This window comes from Atractosteus spatula, chromosome 10 (genome assembly GCF_055471065.1).
Source record: "Atractosteus spatula isolate fAtrSpa1 chromosome 10, fAtrSpa1.hap1, whole genome shotgun sequence".
NCBI classification, from domain to species: domain Eukaryota; kingdom Metazoa; phylum Chordata; class Actinopteri; order Semionotiformes; family Lepisosteidae; genus Atractosteus; species Atractosteus spatula.
In genome coordinates, this window is record NC_142715.1 from 27,977,767 (window position 1) to 27,982,766 (window position 5,000).

Below are 5,000 nucleotides of genomic sequence, written 5' to 3' on the forward strand. Positions count from 1 at the left end.
TGCGTTTTTCTCTTCTTCCCACGTTCTCTCTCTTCACTGCCTTCGTCCCCGCTCTATTTCACTTCAGCCTTTCACTCTTGCTTCCTTCCAATGAGGACGGAGCTGCGGGAGAAAGGGCGCTATAGAGGATCGCTGTGGAGAGCTGCTGCTGTGCTTTGACATCTGAGCTCTGTGGAAAACGATCTCAATACAATTCTGAAAAACGCGACTCCCCGAACGCCAGCCGAACAAGTCTCCACAGCCGAAGCGCTGTGTCTCTTTTCAGCTGGCGATAAACCTTTCCTCGATCCTTTGCGGACTTGTAAAACTGTTCATGATCAGAATAAAAAACGCTCACGCTAATACACAAGCACCCGTGTCTCGCCAAAGCTGACAAATAAACAGACGGACAAGCCGCACTGCACGTGTGAACAGGGGAATGAGCGAGCGAGCGGGGATAGGGCGCCTCCTGCGCTTAAAAGCTTACAGCACCTGGTATTCCCAGGCGGTCTCCCATCCAAGTACTAACCAGGCCCATCCCTGTTTAGCTTCCGAGATCAGACGAGATCAGGCGTGCTCAAGGGGGTGTGGCCGTAAGCGAGAGCAAGGCTCGCTGGCACCCTTCTTATAGAGAGGACAGCTCCGTCACCTCTTTTACGACGCTGCTTTTTTTCCCTTGCGTTTTTCTCTTCTTCCCACGTTCTCTCTCTTCACTGCCTTCGTCCCCGCTCTATTTCACTTCAGCCTTTCACTCTTGCTTCCTTCCAATGAGGACGGAGCTGCGGGAGAAAGGGCGCTATAGAGGATCGCTGTGGAGAGCTGCTGCTGTGCTTTGACATCTGAGCTCTGTGGAAAACGATCTCAATACAATTCTGAAAAACGCGACTCCCCGAACGCCAGCCGAACAAGTCTCCACAGCCGAAGCGCTGTGTCTCTTTTCAGCTGGCGATAAACCTTTCCTCGATCCTTTGCGGACTTGTAAAACTGTTCATGATCAGAATAAAAAACGCTCACGCTAATACACAAGCACCCGTGTCTCGCCAAAGCTGACAAATAAACAGACGGACAAGCCGCACTGCACGTGTGAACAGGGGAATGAGCGAGCGAGCGGGGATAGGGCGCCTCCTGCGCTTAAAAGCTTACAGCACCTGGTATTCCCAGGCGGTCTCCCATCCAAGTACTAACCAGGCCCATCCCTGTTTAGCTTCCGAGATCAGACGAGATCAGGCGTGCTCAAGGGGGTGTGGCCGTAAGCGAGAGCAAGGCTCGCTGGCACCCTTCTTATAGAGAGGACAGCTCCGTCACCTCTTTTACGACGCTGCTTTTTTTCCCTTGCGTTTTTCTCTTCTTCCCACGTTCTCTCTCTTCACTGCCTTCGTCCCCGCTCTATTTCACTTCAGCCTTTCACTCTTGCTTCCTTCCAATGAGGACGGAGCTGCGGGAGAAAGGGCGCTATAGAGGATCGCTGTGGAGAGCTGCTGCTGTGCTTTGACATCTGAGCTCTGTGGAAAACGATCTCAATACAATTCTGAAAAACGCGACTCCCCGAACGCCAGCCGAACAAGTCTCCACAGCCGAAGCGCTGTGTCTCTTTTCAGCTGGCGATAAACCTTTCCTCGATCCTTTGCGGACTTGTAAAACTGTTCATGATCAGAATAAAAAACGCTCACGCTAATACACAAGCACCCGTGTCTCGCCAAAGCTGACAAATAAACAGACGGACAAGCCGCACTGCACGTGTGAACAGGGGAATGAGCGAGCGAGCGGGGATAGGGCGCCTCCTGCGCTTAACAGCTTACAGCACCTGGTATTCCCAGGCGGTCTCCCATCCAAGTACTAACCAGGCCCATCCCTGTTTAGCTTCCGAGATCAGACGAGATCAGGCGTGCTCAAGGGGGTGTGGCCGTAAGCGAGAGCAAGGCTCGCTGGCACCCTTCTTATAGAGAGGACAGCTCCGTCACCTCTTTTACGACGCTGCTTTTTTCTTGCTTCCTTCCAATGAGGACGGAGCTGCGGGAGAAAGGGCGCTATAGAGGATCGCTGTGGAGAGCTGCTGCTGTGCTTTGACATCTGAGCTCTGTGGAAAACGATCTCAATACAATTCTGAAAAACGCGACTCCCCGAACGCCAGCCGAACAAGTCTCCACAGCCGAAGCGCTGTGTCTCTTTTCAGCTGGCGATAAACCTTTCCTCGATCCTTTGCGGACTTGTAAAACTGTTCATGATCAGAATAAAAAACGCTCACGCTAATACACAAGCACCCGTGTCTCGCCAAAGCTGACAAATAAACAGACGGACAAGCCGCACTGCACGTGTGAACAGGGGAATGAGCGAGCGAGCGGGGATAGGGCGCCTCCTGCGCTTAAAAGCTTACAGCACCTGGTATTCCCAGGCGGTCTCCCATCCAAGTACTAACCAGGCCCATCCCTGTTTAGCTTCCGAGATCAGACGAGATCAGGCGTGCTCAAGGGGGTGTGGCCGTAAGCGAGAGCAAGGCTCGCTGGCACCCTTCTTATAGAGAGGACAGCTCCGTCACCTCTTTTACGACGCTGCTTTTTTTCCCTTGCGTTTTTCTCTTCTTCCCACGTTCTCTCTCTTCACTGCCTTCGTCCCCGCTCTATTTCACTTCAGCCTTTCACTCTTGCTTCCTTCCAATGAGGACGGAGCTGCGGGAGAAAGGGCGCTATAGAGGATCGCTGTGGAGAGCTGCTGCTGTGCTTTGACATCTGAGCTCTGTGGAAAACGATCTCAATACAATTCTGAAAAACGCGACTCCCCGAACGCCAGCCGAACAAGTCTCCACAGCCGAAGCGCTGTGTCTCTTTTCAGCTGGCGATAAACCTTTCCTCGATCCTTTGCGGACTTGTAAAACTGTTCATGATCAGAATAAAAAACGCTCACGCTAATACACAAGCACCCGTGTCTCGCCAAAGCTGACAAATAAACAGACGGACAAGCCGCACTGCACGTGTGAACAGGGGAATGAGCGAGCGAGCGGGGATAGGGCGCCTCCTGCGCTTAAAAGCTTACAGCACCTGGTATTCCCAGGCGGTCTCCCATCCAAGTACTAACCAGGCCCATCCCTGTTTAGCTTCCGAGATCAGACGAGATCAGGCGTGCTCAAGGGGGTGTGGCCGTAAGCGAGAGCAAGGCTCGCTGGCACCCTTCTTATAGAGAGGACAGCTCCGTCACCTCTTTTACGACGCTGCTTTTTTTCCCTTGCGTTTTTCTCTTCTTCCCACGTTCTCTCTCTTCACTGCCTTCGTCCCCGCTCTATTTCACTTCAGCCTTTCACTCTTGCTTCCTTCCAATGAGGACGGAGCTGCGGGAGAAAGGGCGCTATAGAGGATCGCTGTGGAGAGCTGCTGCTGTGCTTTGACATCTGAGCTCTGTGAAAAACGATCTCAATACAATTCTGAAAAACGCGACTCCCCGAACGCCAGCCGAACAAGTCTCCACAGCCGAAGCGCTGTGTCTCTTTTCAGCTGGCGATAAACCTTTCCTCGATCCTTTGCGGACTTGTAAAACTGTTCATGATCAGAATAAAAAACGCTCACGCTAATACCCAAGCACCCGTGTCTCGCCAAAGCTGACAAATAAACAGACGGACAAGCCGCACTGCACGTGTGAACAGGGGAATGAGCGAGCGAGCGGGGATAGGGCGCCTCCTGCGCTTAAAAGCTTACAGCACCTGGTATTCCCAGGCGGTCTCCCATCCAAGTACTAACCAGGCCCATCCCTGTTTAGCTTCCGAGATCAGACGAGATCAGGCGTGCTCAAGGGGGTGTGGCCGTAAGCGAGAGCAAGGCTCGCTGGCACCCTTCTTATAGAGAGGACAGCTCCGTCACCTCTTTTACGACGCTGCTTTTTTCTTGCTTCCTTCCAATGAGGACGGAGCTGCGGGAGAAAGGGCGCTATAGAGGATCGCTGTGGAGAGCTGCTGCTGTGCTTTGACATCTGAGCTCTGTGGAAAACGATCTCAATACAATTCTGAAAAACGCGACTCCCCGAACGCCAGCCGAACAAGTCTCCACAGCCGAAGCGCTGTGTCTCTTTTCAGCTGGCGATAAACCTTTCCTCGATCCTTTGCGGACTTGTAAAACTGTTCATGATCAGAATAAAAAACGCTCACGCTAATACACAAGCACCCGTGTCTCGCCAAAGCTGACAAATAAACAGACGGACAAGCCGCACTGCACGTGTGAACAGGGGAATGAGCGAGCGAGCGGGGATAGGGCGCCTCCTGCGCTTAAAAGCTTACAGCACCTGGTATTCCCAGGCGGTCTCCCATCCAAGTACTAACCAGGCCCATCCCTGTTTAGCTTCCGAGATCAGACGAGATCAGGCGTGCTCAAGGGGGTGTGGCTGTAAGGGAGAGCAAGGCTCGCTGGCACCCTTCTTATAGAGAGGACAGCTCCGTCACCTCTTTTACGACGCTGCTTTTTTTCCCTTGCGTTTTTCTCTTCTTCCCACGTTCTCTCTCTTCACTGCCTTCGTCCCCGCTCTATTTCACTTCAGCCTTTCACTCTTGCTTCCTTCCAATGAGGACGGAGCTGCGGGAGAAAGGGCGCTATAGAGGATCGCTGTGGAGAGCTGCTGCTGTGCTTTGACATCTGAGCTCTGTGGAAAACGATCTCAATACAATTCTGAAAAACGCGACTCCCCGAACGCCAGCCGAACAAGTCTCCACAGCCGAAGCGCTGTGTCTCTTTTCAGCTGGCGATAAACCTTTCCTCGATCCTTTGCGGACTTGTAAAACTGTTCATGATCAGAATAAAAAACGCTCACGCTAATACACAAGCACCCGTGTCTCGCCAAAGCTGACAAATAAACAGACGGACAAGCCGCACTGCACGTGTGAACAGGGGAATGAGCGAGCGAGCGGGGATAGGGCGCCTCCTGCGCTTAAAAGCTTACAGCACCTGGTATTCCCAGGCGGTCTCCCATCCAAGTACTAACCAGGCCCATCCCTGTTTAGCTTCCGAGATCAGACGAGATCAGGCGTGCTCAAGGGGGTGTGG

General features: G+C 52.8%; 7 non-coding genes and 1 pseudogene across 7 annotated transcripts in view; all 8 read right to left on the reverse strand.

The window, feature by feature from the left end:
• Positions 1-459: 459 nt before the first annotated feature.
• LOC148827534 (5S ribosomal RNA) lies at positions 460-578 on the reverse strand. Its single transcript, XR_016092651.1, has one exon. It is a non-coding gene; the product is annotated as a 5S ribosomal RNA (ribosomal RNA).
• A 537-nt stretch (positions 579-1,115) lies between these two features.
• On the reverse strand, positions 1,116-1,234 carry LOC148827535 (5S ribosomal RNA). The gene has a single exon (XR_016092652.1). It is a non-coding gene; the product is annotated as a 5S ribosomal RNA (ribosomal RNA).
• A 537-nt stretch (positions 1,235-1,771) lies between these two features.
• LOC148827536 (5S ribosomal RNA) lies at positions 1,772-1,890 on the reverse strand. Its single transcript, XR_016092653.1, has one exon. It is a non-coding gene; the product is annotated as a 5S ribosomal RNA (ribosomal RNA).
• A 456-nt stretch (positions 1,891-2,346) lies between these two features.
• Positions 2,347-2,465, reverse strand: LOC148827537 (5S ribosomal RNA). Its single transcript, XR_016092654.1, has one exon. It is a non-coding gene; the product is annotated as a 5S ribosomal RNA (ribosomal RNA).
• Positions 2,466-3,002: 537 nt separating this feature from the next.
• LOC148827538 (5S ribosomal RNA) lies at positions 3,003-3,121 on the reverse strand. Its single transcript, XR_016092655.1, has one exon. It is a non-coding gene; the product is annotated as a 5S ribosomal RNA (ribosomal RNA).
• A 537-nt stretch (positions 3,122-3,658) lies between these two features.
• Positions 3,659-3,777, reverse strand: LOC148827539 (5S ribosomal RNA). Its single transcript, XR_016092656.1, has one exon. It is a non-coding gene; the product is annotated as a 5S ribosomal RNA (ribosomal RNA).
• Positions 3,778-4,233: 456 nt separating this feature from the next.
• Positions 4,234-4,352, reverse strand: LOC148827540 (5S ribosomal RNA; annotated as a pseudogene).
• Positions 4,353-4,889: 537 nt separating this feature from the next.
• The window catches only part of LOC148827541 (5S ribosomal RNA), a 119-nt gene continuing 8 nt past the window's right edge, over positions 4,890-5,000 (reverse strand). Inside the window, exon 1 of the ribosomal RNA XR_016092657.1 lies at positions 4,890-5,000. This exon is cut by the window's right edge and continues 8 nt beyond it. This is a non-coding gene — a ribosomal RNA (5S ribosomal RNA).